The 22,926-nt window shown below is 37.5% G+C and overlaps 1 long non-coding RNA gene across 1 annotated transcript in view; it reads left to right on the top strand.

Moving 5' to 3' along the window:
• Positions 1–21,873, top strand: part of LOC112650822 (uncharacterized) — a 36,808-nt gene extending 14,935 nt beyond the window's left edge. Inside the window, exons 3-7 of the long non-coding RNA XR_004810549.2 lie at positions 9,118–9,260; positions 12,150–12,226; positions 17,696–17,770; positions 20,923–21,107; positions 21,605–21,873. This is a non-coding gene — a long non-coding RNA (uncharacterized LOC112650822). The remainder of the gene's footprint in view (positions 1–9,117; positions 9,261–12,149; positions 12,227–17,695; positions 17,771–20,922; positions 21,108–21,604) is intronic.
• The last annotated feature ends 1,053 nt before the right edge of the window (positions 21,874–22,926 follow it).

The following is a 22,926-nucleotide window of genomic DNA, read 5'->3' as shown; positions in this document are numbered from 1 at the left end:
CAGAAAATGAGCTCTAACCATAATGCATAGTGATAAATGCTTTATGTATTTATAAACCAACTTATGTAGGAAATCCAAAGACGGAGTCATTATTCCTGCTATGAGCGCAAGGGTGGTTAGAAATGGCTACAGCAGAGACATTTGAGAAATTATTGAAAGACAAAAAAGTAATTTTAGCACACTACTGAGATTACAGGCATAATGGAAGGGGAGAGGGGAAGGAAAAGAAGGCAATGAGTTAAGGTAAGGAGATCTGAAATTACATAGCATATATGGTGAGAACTCTGGCTAGAGATCTGGGGATAAGGAGGACCAGGGGACAGGTGCAGGCTACGTCAGAGAGCTCCTGAGCACTGCAAATAGAGCAACTATCACAATAAAGCAAATCAAATTAATTTTTTGGCTTCCCAATGCATACAAAAGTTACGTGCACACTACACTGTTGTCTATTAAGTGTGTGCAGCAGCATTATGTGTGAACAATGTATGTACCTTAATTAAAAAATACTTTATTGCTAAAAACACCAACCATCATCTAAGCTTCCAAGGAGTCATAATCTTTTTGCTGGTGGAGGGTCTTGCCCTTGATGTTGAAAGCTGCTGACCGATCAGGATGGTGGTTGCTGAAGGTTGGAATGGCTGTGGCAATTTCTTTTTTCTTTTTTCCTTTTTTTTTTTTGACATTTTCCAAGTTTTTATTTAAATTCCAACCAGTTAACATACAGTGCAACATTAGTTTCAGATGCAGGATTTAGCGATTCATCACTTACATACGACACCCTGTGCTCATCAAAGATACTTTCCTTAATCCCCATCACCTGTTTAACCCACCCACCTCCCCTCTGGTAACCATCAGCTTGCTCTCTATAGTTAAGAATCTGTTTCTTGGTTTGCGTAGCAATTTCTTCAAATAAGACAACAATTAAGTTTGCCGCATTGATTAACTCTTTTTTTTCATGAACATTCCTCTATAGCATAGCATGTGATGCTGGTTGATACCATTTTATTCAGAGTAGAACGTCTTTCAGAATAGGGGTCAGTCCTCTCAGATCTTGCTGCTGCTTTGTCAACTAAATTGATATAATACTCTAAATCCTTTGTTGCCATTTTGAAAGTCTTTTTATTAAGATTTTATTTATTTATTTGTGAGACACGGAAAGAGGCAGAGACATAGGCAAAGGGAGAAGCAGGCTCCATGCAGGGAGCCCGACGCGGGACTCAATCCAAAGACTCTGGGATCATGACCTGAGCTAAAGGCAGACTCTCAACCACTGAGCCACCCAGGTGCCCCTCATTTTGGCAGTCTTTATAGCATCTTCACCAGGAAATTACAGCATTTAGTCACATCTTCAGACTCTACTTATAATTTTAGTTCTTTTGCTATTTCCACCACATCTGCAGTTATCTCCTCCATCAGTTTTTTTTTTTTTTTAGGTTAGAATTAACTTCTTCCAACCTTCTGTTCAATGTTGATATTTTGACCTTTTCCTATGAATCATGCATGTTCTTAATGGCATTTAGAATGATGAATCCTTTCCAGAAGCTTTTCACTTTATTTTGCTCCCGTCCACCAAGGGAATCACTATCTAGGCAGCGATAGCCTCACCAAACGTACTTCTTATGAGATGTGAAAGTCAAAATTACTCCTTGATTGATTGATAGGCTGCAGGATGGACCTTGTGTTGGCCAGTATGAAAACAACATTAATCACTGCATATCTCCATTGGAACTCTTGAATGACCAGGAGCAGTTATGTTTTGAAAGAAATCCCTTTTTTCTGAGCAGTAGGTCTTGAGAGTGGGCTTAAAATACTCAGTAAACTGGGGGTAAACAGATGTGCTGCCATATGGTCTTTGTTGTTCCCTTTATAGAGCACAGGCAGAGTGGATGTAGCATGTCTTAAGGGCCCTAGGATTTTCAGAATGGTCAAGGAGCACTGGTATCAACTTCAAGTCACCAGCTGTATTAGCCTCCAACAAAAATGTCAGCCTGTCCTTTGAAGATTTGAAGCCAGGCATTGACTTCTCCTCTCTAGCTGAGAAAGTCCAAGATGATGTCTTCTTCCAATATATGGGCTGTTTTATCTACATTGAAAATTTGCTGCTCAGAGTAGTCACCCTCCTACGTAATCTGAGCTAGATCTTCTGGAAAACGTGCTGCAACTTCTATATCGACACTTGCTGCTTCACCTTGTACTTTTATGTTATGGAGATGGTTTCTTCCCTTAAACCTCATGAACCTACCTCTGTTCACTTCACACTTTTCTTCTGCAGCTTCCTCACCTCTTCCACCTTCATCGAATTGAAGAGAGTTAAGGCCCTGTTCTGGTTAGGCTTTGGCTTAAGGAGTGTTGTGGCTGGTTTGACTTCTGTCCAGACTAATCCAACTTTCTCCATATCGAAAATAAGGCTGTTTCACTTTCTTATCATTCATATGTTCATTGGAATAACACTTTTATTTTTTATTTGTTTTTTGAGAAAGAGAGAGAGAGAGAGCAAGTGCAAGCAGGGGAAGGGGCAGAGGGAGAAAGAATCCTAAGCAAGCCCCTTGTCCAGCGTGGAGCCCAATGTGAGGCTCAATCTCACAACCCCAAGATCATGACCCAAATCAAGAGTGAGGTGCCCAACCAACAGAGCCACCAGGTGCCCCTGGAGTAACGTTTTTAATTTTCTTCAAGAATTTTTCATTTGCTTTCGCAACTTGGCTGTTGTCATGAGAAGCCTAGGTTTCGATCTATCCCTGTTTTCAGCATGCCTTCCTTCCTCACTAAGCTTAACCATGTCTAGCTTTTGATTTAAAATGAAAGATGTCTGATTCCTCTCTTCACTTGAACACTTAGAGGCCACTATAGAGTTATTAATCGACCTAATTTCAATATTGCTGTGTCTCAGGGAATAGGGACACCTGCAGTGAAGGAAAAAGAGAAACACCTCATCAGTGGAGCAGTCAGAAACACACACTTTTATTAAGTTTGCCATCTTATATGGTGCAGTTGGTGGTGCCCCCAAACAATTAAAATAGCAACATCAAAAAAAATAGCAACATCAAAGATCACTGATTACAGATCACAACAAATATAACAATAATGGAAAAGTTTGAAAATTGAGAATTTCCATAACATGACACTTCCTAGTGAGCAAATGCTCTTGGAAAATGGTGCCAATAAACTTGTTTGACACAGGGTTGCCACCAGCCATAAATTTATAAGAAATGCAATAAGAAAAGAGGATGAAGCACAATAAAATGAGGTATGCCTGTACTTAGGAAAGATCTAAGAAAGGTGTGTTATTGCCAATTTAGGAAGGGCCTTGAATATTCTGTTAAAAAATTGAGTTTTATATTTGATGATGATGGGAATCATGGAAAATCCAGAAAGCTGATGTCTAGAAGTGTGAAAACCCATTGTTGCGTCACAACTTGAATTCAATTCAATATTTGTTAAATAACTACTATGTGTCTGGTCCTGTGCAGTTTGAGGGCTTCATGGGTTAGTTGGTCAAGCCCTTTTCCGTGGTTTTCAACTGTAAAATGAGCCATAAGCAAAAAACTTACATGCTTCTCGTAACAAAGATGGCTAGGAGACTGAGTGCTACCTTTTTATTTTTATTTTTTTAAATATTTATTTATCATTTATTTATGATAGACAGAGAGAGAGAGAGAGAGAGGCAGAGACACAGGAGGAGGGAGAAGCAGGCTCCCTCCCTGGAGCCCGGCGTGGGACTCGATCTCAGGACTCCAAGATCATGCCCTGGCCCAAAGGCAGGCGCCAAACCACTGAGCCACCCAGGGATCCCGAGTGGTACCTTTTTAGATGACTGGCTGAGCCACTACAGTTTATAAATCCTAAAGCCTTCCCTACCTAAAAATCAAATCAAAATGATTTAAGATGTAATTAGATGATCAAGCAAAAAGCCTCCCCTTTTTTCTGTGTTTACCATTGTATTTTCTATTTTGTGTCCATTCTGAACAATCATGCACATGAAGGTACTTCATAAACACGCTCCAGATGTAAGACAGGTTATTTCTCTCTATGACCAGCCCCAACTGCTAGGTGCTGGATCTTACTGGGCATGATTGCTTAGAAGGCCCTCTGTCACTTCAACCTCTAAAATCCCCACGTTAAACTCCCCCTCAAAAAAATCTGTTTTATTCTTGTGCTCCTTATCTCAGTTGATGGCACCAGTACCATCATTAAATTGCCTAAGCAACAAATCTCGTCACTCACTAGGATCCTTGGAAGCTCTGAGCACATACAATGGCACAGCCACACTAAATACACATGCATTTTAAAAAAAAATTCATAGAGTTAAGTACTATAAAGAATCCAATAGAATTTGGATTTTAACCATAAGTTTTAGTGTCTTTTTTGAATTCTATGATGTTAAACTATTCCAAAAGTATTTTGGGGGCCCCTACTCTGTGGGTAGCCTCACTGTCTCTTGAGTGCTCAGCATTGTTAGACTCGTACCCTCCACACTCTCTCAGTTCATATTCTTTACAGCTCCTAACTGGTTAACTTCTTGCTCTATTTTTAAACTTTATCCCTTCCCAGTCATCTTTCCGTGTTTCCAGAATAATCTCTGGTAAACACAGACCTGATCATATAATTTCTCTTCTTCAAAACCTCCCATGGTTCTCATCATCATCAAAGTCTTCTTCTTTGCCTTAGACACAGGGGACATTCTGAGGAAATAACCTCAAAGTCCTTTTGGCAAATAGTACCATAGAACAAATAAAAAATAGATAAATAAACAAAACCAATCATTTGTAAGAGGAAAAGTGTCGTAAGATTTCCTCTTTATTTTAGGGGTACCTGAGTGGTGCAATTGGCTGAGCCTCTGACTCTTGGTTTGGGTTCAGGTCATGATTCAGAGACATGTGTGTTTAATTAATAATTTACTCTGCACTGGGTGTGGAGCCTGCTTAAGATTCTCTCTCTCTTTTCCTCTGCCCCTCACCCTGCTCTCTGTCTTTAAAATAAATAAATAAATCTAAAAAAAAAAAGATTTCATCTTTATTTTAGAAATTATGGGTTTTGCTTGTTAGTAGCACTCACATCTGGCAATCAAGAGAATGGCATTGTTTCTGTCAAAGAAGAGACCGTTGGGAATGACTATTTGGAAAGCATTTTGATGATGTATTATCATAAAGAATTTAGAGCTTTAACAGAGTTAACATATATGCTACCAAGAAAAAAAAAAAACAATAAAAAGGTCTCAGAAACTGAGACTGTCCTAATTGAAAAAAGAACATTTTAAGCACTTCCATATTATTAGAACAAACACCAAACAGAAGAAAACAATTTGAGATAATACCATCTTGTCTGATTACGATATGACTAATTTTAAATAAATAAGATAATTTTTAAAAACTCCCATATTTGGGGACTTTAAAACTTCCGAATAACTAACGGGTCAAATAAGAAACTATGATGGAAATGAGGAAATGTTAGAATTAATGGTGAACAGAATATTGCGTATCAAAATTTGCTAGATGAACTCAAACTGGTCCTGACAAGGAAACTGGGCATTTTTCTTCGATTACTTGACACAAATTTCAAAACCAGTTAACAAACATCTTTTGAAGAAGTTCTAAAAAAACAGAATAAGCCAAAAGATAGTAGAAGTGAAGATATAATAAAAAATAGACATGAATGTTGTAGAAAATAAACAAAATTGAGATCACGAAATAGGAAAAAACATGTGACAGAAGAGACAAAATCAAAATGTATTTTTAACATCGACTCTAGGAGTTCAAATGTGCGGAGAAGCCACAGCAGAACTTGGAAAATAACAGAAGTAATGTGTCTATTGCTTCCAGTCAATTAATATGTGATCATTGTAAAAACGTTGTAAAATGCTTGAAACAAGCCCAGAATTAACTACTAACATTTTCTTAGGAATCCTTCTGGGTAATTTTAGCCTCACTGGTCGTATAATGCAAATACATGCACATACACTCACATGATCCATATTTGTTGGTCACATGAATTGCTTTCCTATTAAATATTCCGTTCTATAGGTTTTCCATTTGACAATGCACCTCAGCCATTTTTCTTACATCAGTACATATGTATTTGTTCAATTTTTTTTTTAAAAAAAACATTGTTTAGAACTCTGCCTAGAATGTGTACCATAATTTATGATGGATATTTAAGTAATTACTAGACTTTCGCTATTGCTAACAGTGTTACAGTTAATATTTCTGAACATATATCTTTGCACATTATGAAGGTTTTTCTGTGAAATTGATTATTTGAACACACAAGTAACTCATGCTAATTGTTTTCAAGTATAAATTGTCGTTGATGTGCAAAAAAATACAAGTTTAATTATCTGAATCCTTAATAACCTTCTCTGAAAGCGTTCTGTATCCCTCAAGCAGAAAAAAAATAAGTAGATGATAAAATTGTCCCCTGTCTAGACTGAGGCAAAGATGGTGACATTTGTTTTCAATTATTAATTAAACAAACACACATAAAGCCCTTTAGATGAGCAGGTGATATGGTTATTATTAGATGTGTTGCTTGTTTACAGCAAGGGCATATTTAGAGCCTGAGATCAAAGTTCTAAAGCTGATTTCAAAACAGTGGCATTAATTGTGCTAAGGCCTGGGACTCTGGGGAAACCAATGGAAGAGAATCAAAGTCACCTAAACTATAACAGAGTCGCATCATTCTGTCATTACTCCCAATCAGACCATTACTGACCACTACTGTAATCAGATCATTACATCTTTACTCAGACCTTTGCTCAGTGCATTGGTGCATTGGTGCCTTGGTACAAAACCAAACCAGACCAAAACAAACAAACAAAAAAACATTCCACCTGTTCTCTCTCAAGGAAGAGATTAACTATATGTTTGTGAAAGGGTTCTATCATTATTTTTACATTAACTCTTTTACTTAAAAAAATATTTCTTCATCACCTACTATATACCAAGCTCAACGCTAAGCAGTGAACACACCGTATTAAAATAAATAAATAAATAAACAAACAAACAAAATCAAATTTCATCTGGGTCTTCACAATGCTCTTGCACCTGCCTCCATAGTAATTTTGAGGAAATATTTTGGCATATCCTCCTTCCCCACTATTCTCACTGCCTTATTCTAGCCCAAGGTCATTTTCATTTTTTTTCCCATAATTTTTTATAAGTGTTTACCCTGCTCTCAGCCCTGATCTATTAACCCAGTACTGTTGAAATTATTTTCCTAACACACCGGTCTCCTCATGCTTCCTAACTCAAAATCAGTTTCTGTGTTTTCTACGATGTCCAAAATGAATACATTCTGACACTTCCATATTTCCCCCAATCTATCCATCCAGCCTGCCGGCAGATGCATGCCTCCTCACCCTCTACGTTCAACACACACACACACACACACACACACACACACACACACACACACAGAAGCTTCCCTCTCCAGGAGGTACGTGCTCCTTATTGACTCCAGAAATATACCTGGAATCTTTGTGTCTGAATCTTAGTTCAAAGTCTAATTTCCAGTGGATTTCTTCCTTTATTTTCAATTATCTGAAACCTGCTCGTAAGTTAAGACTCAAGTTAAGCCCTAACTGGACAAAATTAGTTATCTTGCACTTGTTCTAGGATAGGCACCAAATTGAGTGCTGGGGTTAAAATAAATACACAAAGTATGGTGTTCTCACTCAATGACAGACGTAAGTAATTGCAACATAAAATGACAAATTCAGGGAAGACATACAGAGGTTACTATGGAATTAGAGGGTTACTCAACACAATTAGAGGCAGGGGTAGAGACAAGGAAGGCTTCTTGGAAGAGGTTACTCTCAAGAAGAGTTTTGAAGGATTAGAAAGAGTTAGTCAGGTGAAGGGAATAGGGATCCTCCAAGCAGAGAGGTCATCTTGAACAAAGACATCAGTGGATGAACAGCACAGCAAACGAGTAGAATTACAAAGAATTCAATATTGTAGAAAAGCAAAGCCTGAGGTAAATGGTTGTGTAAGAAAAAGGCAGAGAAATAAACCAAATGACATGGAACCACTGGCAAATTTTGTTAGGAAAATGATGAGATCAGAATAGAATTTGGATGCATTCCTTTGTCCATTGTATAAGGATGAGTTTGAGCATGTAGACTTAGAGCCTGGGAGACCAGTATAATAATCTAGGGCTTCCATTAAAGAAGTATAAGTAGTTACAGGGATGGAGAAACTGACTCAAGATTTAGGAAGTAAAGCACACAGCACTTGGTGATTACTTGGATCTGAGATCCAAGGGAAAAGAGAGATTCAAGAGACTCAAATTGTATTTTTTTCTCTCTTTCCATTCGCCCTTTCTCTCTTTCTCCTCTCCAATTTCTACCAATTTCCATTTTAACTGACTAAGTCCATGGTATACTCTTGAGTCAGGAGGAGGTTCGAGGAGGGGAAAGTGATGAATTTGGCATTGGGCATTTCCCTTTGAGTTATTTATTGATGTTCTGAATTGCTCCAAAGGATTTTGGGAAGTGCACGGAACTAAAAATTCCTGTAGGACAATGAGTTAGAGGGGATCAGAAGGATCTGGACCATTTTAGAGCTAGAGAGGGAACTGAAGCATTATTGACATAACACCACCAGGACCCCTGGAGTTTACTACCACTTCTGGTGTCAGGCAGCATCAGTAAGTGGATTTGCCCATGGAACAGCAGAAAGTGGAAGAAATGTGAGTTGATGATGGAAACTTGAGGAATATCAACTCTTAGGATATAAACAGTAACAGTGAAATTCATGGAAAAGACCAAGAAGGAGTGCTCAGAGATGTGTAGCTGACTAAAGATAGGTTGGCAGAGTGGCATAACGGAAACCTAGAGTGGGAAGTGTCAAGACAGAGGGAGTAATGAACCTTGTCAGATGCAACAGAAGAATCTATCCAATTCAGTGGGCTAGAGGCAGGAAAAGCCAGACCTCAGTCTACGAAGAGGTGAATAGGTTAAAGAAGAGAAAACTCAATTCCACATTCAAGAGATAGGAATGACAGGGAAGAGGAGAGAGAGGCTGATACAAGAACAGAGTGTGGTCACGGGAGGATCTCTATTCAGGACACAAGATATTCCTTTGTTGCTTATGTATTTAAGCTATTATGTTTCTCTAACAGAGACATGGCGCTGAAGGTCCAGGATAGAGAAGATAATTGATGGAGGAAATCATAAAAGAAGGCACTTGACTCAGTGCATCAATGGGAAAGGAAAGACCACTCTACTCTCTAAGACTAAAAGGAAGGAGATGAATTGTGGGCATGTAAGTAAGCGTGCAGCTAAAGAGGGCAGTATTGAGGGAGAGTACCCGCCATGATCTCATCTCTCTCTTCAAAGTAGGATACTTTCCCTAAAGTGGTCCCAAGCAGGTCTCTTCCTCCATTTGTACTCCTCTGGCACCATTTTCTGAGAGATTTCTCAATAATGCTCTAGAGTGCCTTTTATTTCTACACACACGTGCACACACAATGTTTAGCCAAATTATTAACTTTCCTGAACAACTAATATTGGTGCATATTGGCCAGCACATATGAACAAAATGGGCTTACTCTATAATTAAAGAAAAAATATAGTTTCAGTAGTAAATTCAAGCCCTCCAGAATATCACATAACCATATACAAAGTTGCAAGATTAAAAGAAAAGTTTTAAAAAAAGAAAAAAGTAAAGGAATGGAAAAAAAAGTTAAGAATCACTGTCTATTTGTCTATTTTTAGCTCATCGGAAAAAGAAATGAACAATTCTAGACGCTCTTAATTATTTGAAATGTTTCTGTATTAACCAAAATGCAAGAGATAGAGACAGACAGACAGAGAGAGAGAAAGAGAGTGAGAGAGAGGAAGGAGTGAGACAGAATGGAAGGAGAGAAAAGAGAAATACATAGAAAAATAAATATTTTTTGCTACGCTTTGGATCCTCCACAACATGGTGCTTGTGGCACACGGCAGGAGTCAATAAGTATATAGTGATGGGTTGAGTCCTACGTGTGATTCATACAGAAACATGTAGCTCCTTAACAATGGCATCATCACGAATAGTGAAGAACCTCTGAGAATTGGAAATAATTAAAATAAGAACTGGAGCAGCGCTCTAGGGACCTCGTGTACCCATAAGAAAGGACACGTGATAGCTCTTCCTGACCCCAAGGCCTCTGGGTGTTTTGACAGGCTTCATGATAGTGTGGCCAAGTGCATTGCTGCGGATAGCAGGCTCATGCCTGTTCTCAGATCCCACCCGGCAGCGCAAGGGCCCACGGGAAATAGGGCCAGACCTCTTTGGCTTCAGCTGTGTTTCCACTTCTATAGATAGCCATAATGCTCAAATAGAATCTGAGGAAGTGAGATATTTTGTAAACAGGAAAATGGGATTGCCATTTGTCCTGGTTTCACCCCAATGGTGGGAGCAAAAATAGTTGATCCCTTTGCATCACAGCAGAATTTTCTCTTTATAGCTCCACTCTGCGTCTTCAGGGACCTGCCTAGGAGTCCTGCAGAAAATGTGCTCTGTGTGGCCAGAGCAGTCTGTGCTTCGTCCTCCCTCGCTTTGCCCTCCTGTTAAGGGACTGACGAATACGACCTTACATGTTCGGGCACATCTTGTTCCTGAGACAGTTGTGCTCGCTAAAGCTAGAATAAGACAAATACAATATTCTATTATATATTGCAAAGTCACTAAGAGGCTAGATCTTAACTGTTCTTACCACAAAGAAGAGATGATAATTATGTGATGTGGTAAAAGTGTTAGCTGACAATAGGGTGGTGATCCTATTGCAATAGGGGAATGTATGAATGCACAGTACACCTTAAACTTCCACAGTGTTCTATGGCAGCTATTTCTCAATAAAACAAACAAAGATTTGCTAGGGTTGCGGTTCCATGAAGTCAGTTCTACTCTGCTTCAGACACCTTTCTACCCAGCAATGCATGGTGGCCTTCCTGTTAAAATTCTTTCCTGTGGTCGCCAAGCCAACAGTCATGGCTTTTGCCTACTTATCTGATTTGCTCTCTATTACTCTGCCAGGACTCTTCTCATGCTCTGAATACTGACTCACTCTCAGCCTCCTTGGCCCTTCCCAACAAAACTTTACAATTCTAGGAACTCCCAGTTCTAGAAATTGAGTCTACTGAAATAAAAAAGTAATAACATAAGGATGTTTATTACAGCAGAACTGGTAGCAGCGAACTACTGGAAATGACCTTGGTACCTGTTAATGGAGAATGGTTGAACAAAGTATATATCCACACCGTGTAATGTCACCCAGATATTTGCAAGGTCTAGAAAGCTCATACTAATTTTTTAAAAGAAGTTGAATAGCAGAAGTTATAATGTGACCTATTTTTTTCCTAAAGGTGAAATCTTTATGCGTCTGTTGGTGTGTCTACGATTTTATATGCATGAGAAAAAATATAAAAGAGCGAGTATCAGATTGTTGAGATTGGTTACATCAGTTGAGTGGTTGGAAGGCTATCACATCTGTATTGCTGATGTTCTTAAGCATGAACTCCATTTATAACTTTAAGAATAAAACACCTAAAAATTCAAGATACCTGACCCTCATCCAAACTTGCAACACCTCAGGGGATTATATGAGAAGGCTTAAGCATAAATAAAATGAATAATTTTGTGGAGGGAAAAAAACTTGTAAACCTATCAAATTTCTTCTAACTCTTGGAAACAAGACATATTATTTTATTTTTTTTACAAAGATATTTTTTCTATGACTCTATCTCGTACCTCATTAGGAAATCCTAACAATGTTGATCCATTTTGAAGATCCACGTGAATTTTAAATAAGGAAGTAGCTTGTCTATTTACTTTCCTGATCACTTATCCCCAGTTAACACTTACCTGTTTCTTCTACAAAGAGCCATAGTCCCATTTTTAAGGGAAGGTGAACACAGATGCTTTATAGGAATGATCCTGTCGGCTGGCAGCTCGGTGTGTGTTAAATTCAAGCAAGCTACCCTGAGATGCAGAAAAATAAGGCCATTCTTCTCTCGGGTGATTTGTGAAATCTAAATCTTTTCTACGTATCAAGTATTTCATTTCAAAATTCTTAATTGGGACAAAAAATCTTAGAGACATTGAACACCATAGGCAGCTTTTGGGCATTAAAACAATTGTTCATGATTTTCCCCTCTGTCATTTTCACAGTCGACTTGTCACTCTTATGAAATGCCAGGCCTGCTCAGAGATTGACTGACACAGTACGGTTGGCATCTCACTGGAAGGTATGATTTAAAATAGTTTGATGTAAACTGAGACAAGCTTCCTGAGATACTGGGATCCAGAGCTATTGAACTGTAGAGCTTGATAATTTTTTACAAATCCTAATTTAAAAGTTTTCTAAATATAAAATTGAAGGATACTTCTAAGGCAGTTCCCTTATATAAAAATAAAAGTGTTCTTATTTCGGTTAAAAACTGTAAACTGGGACTTAATATCGTATTAGTCCTTATTTTCTAAAATTGTATTCTGTTCAACACTTAAGCTTAGGAACCTACCCTATGCTCTAGTATATTTATTCTTCATCATGACGCTGCACACATAGAATATGTTCGGAAAATGTTAAATGGGTAATAGAATTTAGTCATACACTTCTCTTTTTTTACACTTTTTTTTTTTTAAGATTTTATTTATTTGTTGGAGAGACAAAGTGAGCCTGAGAGAGAGAACAAGTGGTCAAGGAGGAGGGAGAGGGAAAAGCAGGCTTCCCGCTGAAAAGTGAGCCCAAAGTGGGGGGAGGGGGGCTGAGCTAAAGGCAAATGCTTAACCAACTGAGCCACCCAGTGCCCCAGAATTTAGTCGTACACTTCTATAAAACTTTTTATGCCCTACGAATGGCATTTTTATATTCAATTGAAATATTAATGATAGAATATTAAAGCAATATTAACAATAGAAAGACCAAAGGTCTAAAAAGAAATGGTTTGATGCCAAGAATTTTGTGAGTGGGGTGCACGCACATGCGCACATCCCTGTATAAAACTTTGTACATAAGATACAACCTATATAAACTATTAAATAATACAATACCTTTTCTTTCAAACTATCAATTCTTGCTTCTGAAGTAGCGTAGAGTGCAAAAACTTCAGAGAAAAACAAAAGTCAAATTGAGAAAGTGTGATTAATGGTGCTTTGTAACAAATAAATCAACATATTGAGGAAAGAAAGCAAATAGAGCAAGTGATGTTGATTGCTCCACTTAAAAAAAAAAAAAAAGGTTTTAAGGTCATTACAAGTGGCTACCCTATTTGAGGTTGAATTTGTCTATTCCAAATTTATCAAGGGTCAGAGAGCAGTCTCAGTGATTAGCCATTTGTGTCCATGCAGCCGTAAGGCTATAATCAAGGATCCTCTAGAAACAAAAAGGAAGTTGTGTATTATTTAACTTTTTTTTTAAGAAATTTCCTTCTCTTTTTCTTCTTTCTGTTTTTCTCTCCTGCCCACTCATTTTCTCTTTCTCTTTGCTGTCTAATCATACATAATCCTTTTCTGAGCTGCTAAAAGCATTTCTCTTTGGCTCCTCTTTTCTCTTGGAGGAGTTACCTTTTTATCTCAAACTCACTGGAGACCAGCGCCCAGAATGGTAAGTAAATCCAAATTCCATGAGCACCAACTCATATCTGTGATCCTAAACTCATAAAGCCTTTCATCCTTACCAGTAAAATTGGGAGAAAAAAATTATTTCTCTTTTTTGAGTCAGGCTGCATTGCTAACATGAATCTAGAACTTCTTTCAACTCCTTTTGACACTTGATTTCCTCCCTGGCAGAAGGAAGCTTTCTTATTTTTTTCAAGAAATTTGTCAAAGTCTCTGAAAGTAACCCTTAAACATCTCCCCCACCAAAAAATAGCAACAACAACAAAAAAAAAACCTGGCCCGATCAGTTAATGGTAAATGAATCAGAACCATACGGATTAAATTCCCCTTCAAAAACACAAGGGTTTAAAAATTAAGCAAAAAATTACTGACTGAAATGTTTGTTTGCCAAATCCCAAATGTTTGAAAAATAGTTCAAGATGTTTGTTGAACCTGAAATGGGCCTGAGTTATCCCTCCATATTTAATTCAGGCAAAAATAATTCTTACCAGCTGAATGCTCTAGTTGGTAGACTTGGTAAAAAAGAAAAATCAATAACAATATAGGAGAAATTTTTAAACTTTTTTTTAAATTTGAAGTTTTCTTTGCAGCTTTATTGAGATATAACTGACGTATGACATTGCGTGAATTTCAGGTGTATGACATGTTGGTTTGATACTCTTACTGATCACCACCATAGCACGAGGCCTGCAGCAGGCCACGTAGCTCCCGTTGCTTTCTTGCGGTGAGCATACTTAAGAGCTATTATTATTATTATTTTTTTAAGAGCTGTTCTTTTAAAAATATAAGCATTCAAATTGAAAACCAATTACCTTTGAGAAAGGTATTCTAGGAAGATGTGATGACTCCATTCTGGATTTTCTAGGATACCCGGGACACACCCCAAATTACGTTTTGACAAGTTACGTAGAAATTCACCTACTGCTGCAGCTTGTGTCTTCCTATGCTTTTCAGTTTAGCTATTTCCTTTGGTAATATGGCCAACAAATATTGTGGGAGAGTGAGAGTGACCATGTCAAGGGCTTGTGCCGGAAAGAAAAATCTCTTCCCCAGGTCACTTTGGCCTTTAGCGATTATAAGGATTTCTATTTAGTGACTTCATCACCTGCTCTTACAGATACTGGCCCCATCAATCTTGATGAGAAATCCACCCCGTCCTAACAGATAGGTCCAAGACTAGCTAGCCAATAAAGAAGTGTGTTTGCTAGAAAGTTTAAGTTGATAATAAACAGTTGGTGAGTACTGTATGTAAATAACATACTTTTCCCAAATATCTTTCCTGGGTGTAGAAGCCTGATGAAGCAAATGGATGGGGAGAATGGAGAACAGACATTGTTGGAAAGAAGTAAAAGAGAGAGGAGACTCTTAAGTATGCCCTGTTAGGGTGTGACTTGGGGCCAACATAGTTGCAGCTGCGTATGTTCTAATGGGAAGAAACTGGAATTTCAAAATGAGAAGGGTTTTAGAAATTATCTAGGCTACAGCAGCTTCCTCATCTTCCAATTTCCCAATATTTCACTCCATAGACTTAGTTTTAGAAAGTTGTATAATGGTAACCTCTATCCATCATTTCCGCCTGCTATCACTAAATTTGCACAAACTTAGTGGCTTGAAACAATACAAATTCATCCCTGTGCAATTAGGCAGGTAAGAAGTCAAATACAGGTCTTCTTGGGCTAAAATCGAGGTCTTAGCACATGTGCATTCCCTTTGGAGGCTTCTAGGGGACAATCTGTTTCCTTGCCTTTTCTAGTTTCTAGAGACGACTCACATTCTTTGGCTCCTGGCCTTACTCCTCCATCTTTTTTTTTTTTTTTCTTTTTTTTTACTCCTCCATCTTTAACCCCAGCAATGCTGCATCTCTTAGACTTTGCTCGTGTGTTCACATCCCTCTCCCTCTCTACTGCCTCCTTCCACTCTTCCACTTGTAAGGATTCTTGTGATTAATTGGGCCCAAGAAGATAATCCAGGATAATCTCTCTATTATAAGGTTAGTTCTTTTAGTAACCTGAATTCTGTCTGTAATCTTAATCCCCCTTTGCCATGTAACATAACATATTCACAGCTTCCAGGGATTAGGACAACATCTTAGGGGATAGAGTGTGGGCATTATATTACCTGCTGCACACTATAATCTCATTTGTAGATGGAAGCCCTATGGGAGAGAGGGATTAGACTGTTACCTTTGTGGCATATTTATTTTTCTCCATGTTTCTAGGTGAATGGAATGACATAACAATAACCCGCCACTTCTAGTAATTCTGCTCCATGATTCCAAAACTAGAAGTGTGTCTTATCTATTTCTTATAGTCCAAACATTGATTTACTTTTAGGTCTGGGCAGGCCAGTATGTGAGCTAAAATAATCAATGAATCTTTAATTATTGAGTGGCTACATGCCTAGAAGTGGACTCTCAATGAAGATCATGCACTGGTGTGATGATTTGGGGATTTGGAAACCAAACAGCTGCAATGTAAACAAAAGCAGGTCTATGTAATACGGAGTTGGGGTCCTTTTCTCCTGGTGGTCTGGAGTGTTTCCTCAATGTAGATTAATAACTTTTTTTGCCAATGAGGGTAACGAAACGCTGCAGAAAATAAACTTTTAAATAACAGTGGAGAAAGTGTTGGCCTTTGTGTGAATGTTCTGAGAAGTAAGCATGAAAAAAAATAAAAAAAATTTAAAATAAAAAAAAAATGAAAAGTAAGCATGGCACTAAGCTCTAATCTCCTAAATTCAGAAATGTAAGGTTTATGGGGGAAAACAAAGCATTTAACAATTTTTTTTGAGGCACAAACAGTACTAAAAAAATAGATAAAATATAGTGTAATTTTCCAGCTACATAATACAACTAAAACGATACAATTTTCAATTAATTTTAATTAATTAATCATAACAGGGATGTACTTTTCTCAGATTTATTAATATCATTTTTTCTATTGTCTCATCTCTTCACCGTTCCTTATATCATGAAATATTTAGCACCATGACCCATTCTGTCTGTATAGGAGGAATAAATTGAAAAATTAAATGTGAATGTATTTATAGTGTATGAATATTCATATATTATGTATGATATAGAAACAATAAGTTGAAAGGAATGAATCAATGAATGAATGAATGAATGAATTGATAAGAAAATATGAAAAACAGCTTTGAGCAAATATTACCTCAATGTTTAGATGTTCTGTAAAACAGTACTTTAAAAGTACTAAAAGAGAATGATAAACTATTTATCAAGATCTAGCGAGCCAGAAATTTTTAAAAATACTTTTTGAGTCCATGCTACATGACCATATATTGTGATTTCTAAATTTCTCTAAGTCCTGAATGGAAACATCTACTTGGTCAGAGGGACACAGTGTATCAACAGGCTTTTTAAAGTTTTCATTTTGGGAAGTATGGTCCAGTCTCCTCTCTATTTTAGGACCTCTCAAGTTATACAGGGATTTGCATGCTGGGCAGTCAAAATAAATGTCACTGAGTCATGAAGACAATCTTATAATGAAACAGTTGCTTAATATCATGGGCATTAGTAATATCTATTAATTTATTGAGGAAAAAATAACCAGCTGTTGTTTTAAGCCCTTTATACACCAGGCTAGGGTCATTTTTTTTTTTTAAACAATATTAAATTAACAAAACCCTTTTGATGAGCTACAATGGAACCCAAGTGAGTGTTGCATCTCCCTTCGTTCTGTTGTAAATAATGATGATAAATCCACATATGGAAATCCTAATTTAAGTAGTAAATCCCAACTTTAAATTATTTCTGGGAAAGTAGCAAAGATGATTTTTGCATCGCTTATTTTGGAGAAGAGATGAAATTAAAACTGAATACCGAGGAGCATGGGGCAAAGCAAATGATCTTAAATCACTACAATCTCCTTTCGATATAATTAGGGCCAAGTCCAGCAACTAGTTTCCAAAGTTACTGGACTTAGTTACCAAAATATTGTAAGCTTTTTTTCCCCCTCTCCAGTTCTTTAAATCTAACAGTGTTCTAGAATTATGACGGACAAATTCTACCTGAAGAATGGCCTGGGGATTTTAACCTCAGAGGATGCTTTTCTAATTATTTTGATTTGTTCTTGAAGGCCCATGCCAGAAAACATGTGGAAGACATGAAACCTGACAACTTAAAAAAGTTGACGTCATTACTCCAATATAAGGTATTATTTCCCTCAATGACTTTTTTTCCAGTAATTTCGTCAGGATAGATCTTCAATGGAACTGTAAATTTTTCTGAGTAGTATTTTCTGCTCTTCCTCAAACATCTGTCTGTCTGTCTCACACCTCAAACATATTTTGGTAAGTGAATGTTTATGTTATTACAGTAAGAGTTTTTGGAGTTTTTTAAATGTATATCATTTAAGGATTTGAGTCTGAATTAAATGAATAATCATCCCATACTTCTCTTCTGTAGTCTTTTTCCATATATTCTGTTGTTTGATATTCGAGGAACCCTTTAAGGCAGGACCTCCTGCTCCTTTCATGCCACACAATCTCCCTGAGAACTATTATTAACAATTGAAATTTCAGCAGCGGAAGGCTCTCCTCCCCTTGTATGCTGCACGCTGAGCACTTCTTAATCAGTCTTCTGCCCAGAGTTGTGCACTCCTCTATCCAGTTTTCTGCCGGCATCTCCACCTGGATATCCCGTAGGTACCCCAAACTCAACATGTCTAAACACTCATTGCCTTCTCCATCACACATGCTTTGCTGCCACCATTCTCGGGTCTGCCTCCATGAGTCCTCTACTTCATATTCTTGAGTCATCTCTGTTTTTGCAGATTTGACCTCCCAGATATTTCTTGGCTCTTCTCCAACCTCTTTCTCCCAGCCCACCACCAAGAGGCTCTTGCTGGCCTCCTCTAAATCCATCCTTTGCAGAGTCACGCAAATGAATTATTTCAAATCTGCCTACGATTACAGCATTTTCCAGAAAATTCTTTATTGTCTTCAGAATTAAATCCACATTCCTTTTTTTAAGAAAAAAATTTTTAGTTTATTTATTTATTTATTTATTTATTTATTTATTTATAAGAGACAGAGAGAGAGAAAGAGAGAGAGAGAGGCAGAGACACAGACAGAGGGAGAAGCAGGCTCCATGCAGGGAGCCTGATGTGGGACTCAGTCCCGGGTCTCCAGGATCATGCCCTGGATTGAAGAGAGTGCTAAATCTCTGAGCCACCCAGGCTGCCCATAATTCCACATTCCTTAATGAAGGACGAAAGACTTTTTGTGAGCCATACTATACTTCCCAGCATTCTTTTTTTTTTCCTACTCAAAGTAGCCAGGGTTGATCCGTTGTGGTTCCATCTCATTGTCTGACACTTCTTGCATTCTGATGGCATCAAATCACTTGAGCCCCTTAAAAAGGCACTGTTTTCCAATGTCCTTTGCCCCCTTGAACTGGCTCCATTTCATTAAAAGTGGTGATTCAGAGTCTTAGTTCATATGTCACCTCTTCCTAGAAGCTTTCTTTTAGCCCCTTCATACGTCTATACCCATGAGACATGAGTTCTCCTCTATGTTCCCACAAACTTCTATGTTCATCATTACAGGTGAACACAGGGTCATGTGAAACCTGAGCATTTCTTAGGAAGAATACCTCAAAATATCTAGGGTCTTTCTATTTCCATGTCTTACACTTTTTAGGCCATGTGTAAATATTTGCAGTTGAATGAATAAGAAAAAGATACTAGAATGCAGGTATGTAGGTATTTCCAGCTCCTTTTTTTTTTTTTTTTTTTTTTTTTTGGTTACACCATGCTGTCTCTAATGCTGATCCTATCTACTTCAAAACTAAAATAAGTACTGCAATTTTGGTAGGACAGAAATCACTAGTTTGAAATGTTACATTTTCATAGTTTGATACCATACACAATAAGTAGAATTTTAAATGAAAATTGATTGATCTGGTAAAGTGTTCATATTCTGCTGGCTATTTTCACAGTTCTGGTCCAAAATCATTATAATATAGTTTCTACTTCAGCATTCATCAAAACTATAAAAGAAGTGTTGCCATTCATGGATGTATTAGTGCAACAGGGCCCAAATGCTGCTTTCAAAGACTATTTTCTTATACAGAGACATTTTACAGTCAGGTAATCATCTTGTTAAACATTTCCTATAAAATTTTAGAAATCATTACCTGGGAGTCTATCACTGTGGCACTAATCACACCTCTACAATTAAGCTTATTTCAACCCTTTCACTAGAATTCTTTTTCTTTAATCAAGGGTTTATTATTGGACTGTTAATGTGAAAGTTGAAATAAAAAATCTCGGCTCAGGAATGAATTCTAATAGCAGTTATAGAAAACCCTGAGAAATTCTAATATTTTTCTTTGAAATTTATGTTAGGATGTGGGTTTAATTTCCCCTCCCCGTTTATTTCTTTTTTTTCCTGTAGAATGATTTGCCTTACTTAAGGGAACCGAAATTTTTCCTCATGTCGTTAAGAATATCCTTAACCTAGTGCATTTGGGCTTTCCTTGATATGAACACAAAAGCACAATTATTTTATTAACCTGGAGGTGCAAATACAGTCAGCCTGGAGATGTTTCCTACTTTTTCTACAGCACTCAGTGGAAGTACAGTTTTGACTTTTGTAAGGAAAAAGGATCAGAAAGTAATTTTATCTTGCCAGAGGAATCAAACATCTTTTATACCTCCCAAGAGTTTCACTAACAGAGAAGAGTTTTAAGTTCAAGGACAACACATATCTTAATAATAAGCTAGTCAGATTGTGCCTTGAGAATGAACTAATTTGGGACAAATCTATAGTTTTGAACATGATTGCATTTGCTACACACAAAAAGCCTATGAATAATCAAAGCAACCCTAAACTTCTTGAACTCCCCGCTGCATTCCTCCTCTGTCTTCACCACCACCCCCCCCAGTTCAAGTCCCAACTATCTGTCACCTCGATCAATATCTTTCTGTTACTTTACATCATCTCTTTCTCCTTCCAATCAATTTTCCCTGTGATAGCCTGTGAGATCTGTGTTTTTAAGTGATCATATGTTTTTAAATTAGAATACAATACCTAATGGCTTCACTCATTTTGTGTTTTAAGGCAAAGAATAAAGCCCTTGACACAAGAGGCAGGCATTGCTATTAACCTAGCCTTACATCAGTCCCCATCTTGGTTGTCCCTTGCCCACCTTACCCAACGAGCTAGAAAAGCTAATATTCACTTCTCCAGCCTTTCTTGCACGTGCAGCTAGGAGAGGGCATGTGACAGATTTCTGACCAGTGAGGTATAATTGTAAATGGGCTGAGAACCGAGAGGACCTTTGCTTTTTCCTATGAAACAGATGGATGTAGCTGATGCTGCTACCCTTCCTTCACTTCTTCCTGCCTTGAATCTGGCTGTGATGCCTGGGGTTTCAGCAGCCGTCTTATGACCATGAGATGATGAGTGTGAGGATGAAAAACAGCCCACTGACCCTGGACAGAAGAAAAACAATAAATCTGGGTCTCCAATGACAACAATGGATGGGTGAACATTTAATGTCCTTAATCGTCTACCGCTAAAATCTTTGTTATTGAGCTCATGTTTTTTAAACTACTGTCATTAAACTACCTTCCATTACTTGAAATCAAAAGAATTCCTAACAGAATTACATGGCTTACGATGCTTGCTAAAATTCTTCCACCTTCCAGTGATATTGGTGTTTTCTGAGTTCCTAAAATGTTACTCTCTGCCTTGGCGATTTCAATCATTACCACCCAACCCCCCACCCACACCCTTCTCAATCTTGTTAACAACTTCTCAATCTTCAAATCTCAAATAAAATATGTCTAAGAGACCTTATTTGATCCCTAGACTAGGTCATCTCCTTCAATTATGTACTCTTGTAGCTTCCACTGATTATCTGTCTTGGCACATATTACAAGTACATATTTATTCATAGGAGTATTCCATAATGCTGTCTTTTCCATGAGCTCTGGTAGGGTTAAAGCTATATTGTTTACTATTGTCTGCCCAATTTTTAGCAAACAGTATGGCACCGAACAAGCATTCAGCTACCTCAAGAAAGGAAAGAAAGAATGAAAGAAGGAAGGATCAAAGTTCATGAGAACAGAAATCTCAAATTTGAAGTTAAACTTGGGTTGTCCTGTGACTTTGTTTTCTATCTTGTGGTAGTGATATTTTCCCTGCCAGGTAAGTATTGCTTTTTCTATCTCATATGTGAAAACAAAGAAACAGCCTAAAAAGAATGGTCTGTATTTTTGAAACCCAATATGAAAACATCATAATGCACCTGAGGCAAAAAGTGTTAAAAGAAAAATTTATTATTTATTTATTATTTTGGTTTTCTTTTATCTCATTTAATTTTGCTTTTACCAAAAAAAGAAAAGAAAATAAGAAAGAGAAAGAAAGAAAGAAGGAAAGAAAGAAAGAAAGAAAGAAAGAAAGAAAGAAAGAAAGAAAGAAAGAAAAAGAAAAAAAAAGAAGAAGGAAAAAAGAGAAAAAGTCGAGTTCATGTGCCCTGCTGCAGATTGGTGTTTGGTTATCAAAGCAGCTTGGTCAGAGAACCAGGAATGGGAAGAGTGACCAGTCTTGACATTGGATTTCATGTTTTGCTAAGGATCCAATAGAGTCCCAGACGTTTATGCTTGGTCTATAAACTCTGAAACTATGAAATTGTATAGCAAATTCTGGTTGTACGTGCATTTTTCTAGGAAGAGAGTTAAGAGCCTTAATCAGATTTTGAATAGGGTTTTAGTTAAGAATAGGTTAAAGTTAAGAATCACTGGGTCAAGTTACTAAATATAGTGGTGGTGTTGGAAATCAGAAGTTATATCCTTTTTAAAAAGATTAACATAGGTATTTACTATATGCATATTTTGGAGAGATATAATTGCACTGTAAATAAATTCACGTTTTATGGTTTTCAAAAATCATTTGATCAGTTAATCTGTTAATCTGCCCCTTTGCAATGAACTGAGATAATGACACTTCATATATATATCTATGCTAAGCTAGTTAAATGCATTATGTCACTCAATTTTTCTAGCAAATCTGCAAAGCTACTATTGTTATCCCCCTTTTCCCGATGAAGAAACTCAGTCTCTAATATTTCCAGTAGCACGCTCACTATCAAAGCTGAATGCAGGGATCCCTGGGTGGCGCAGCGGTTTGGCGCCTGCCTTTGGCCCAGGGCGCGATCCTGGAGACCCCGGATCGAATCCCACGTCAGGCTCCCGGTGCATGGAGCCTGCTTCTCCCTCTGCCTGTGTCTCTGCCTCTCTCTCTCTCTCTCTCACTGTGTGCCTATCATAAATAAATAAAAAATTTAAAAAAAAAAAAAAAA

Source organism: Canis lupus, chromosome 29, assembly GCF_003254725.2.
Source record: "Canis lupus dingo isolate Sandy chromosome 29, ASM325472v2, whole genome shotgun sequence".
Lineage (NCBI taxonomy): Eukaryota > Metazoa > Chordata > Mammalia > Carnivora > Canidae > Canis > Canis lupus.
Note: the sequence above shows the minus strand (reverse complement) of the source record. Positions and strands in the feature narration are given on the sequence as shown.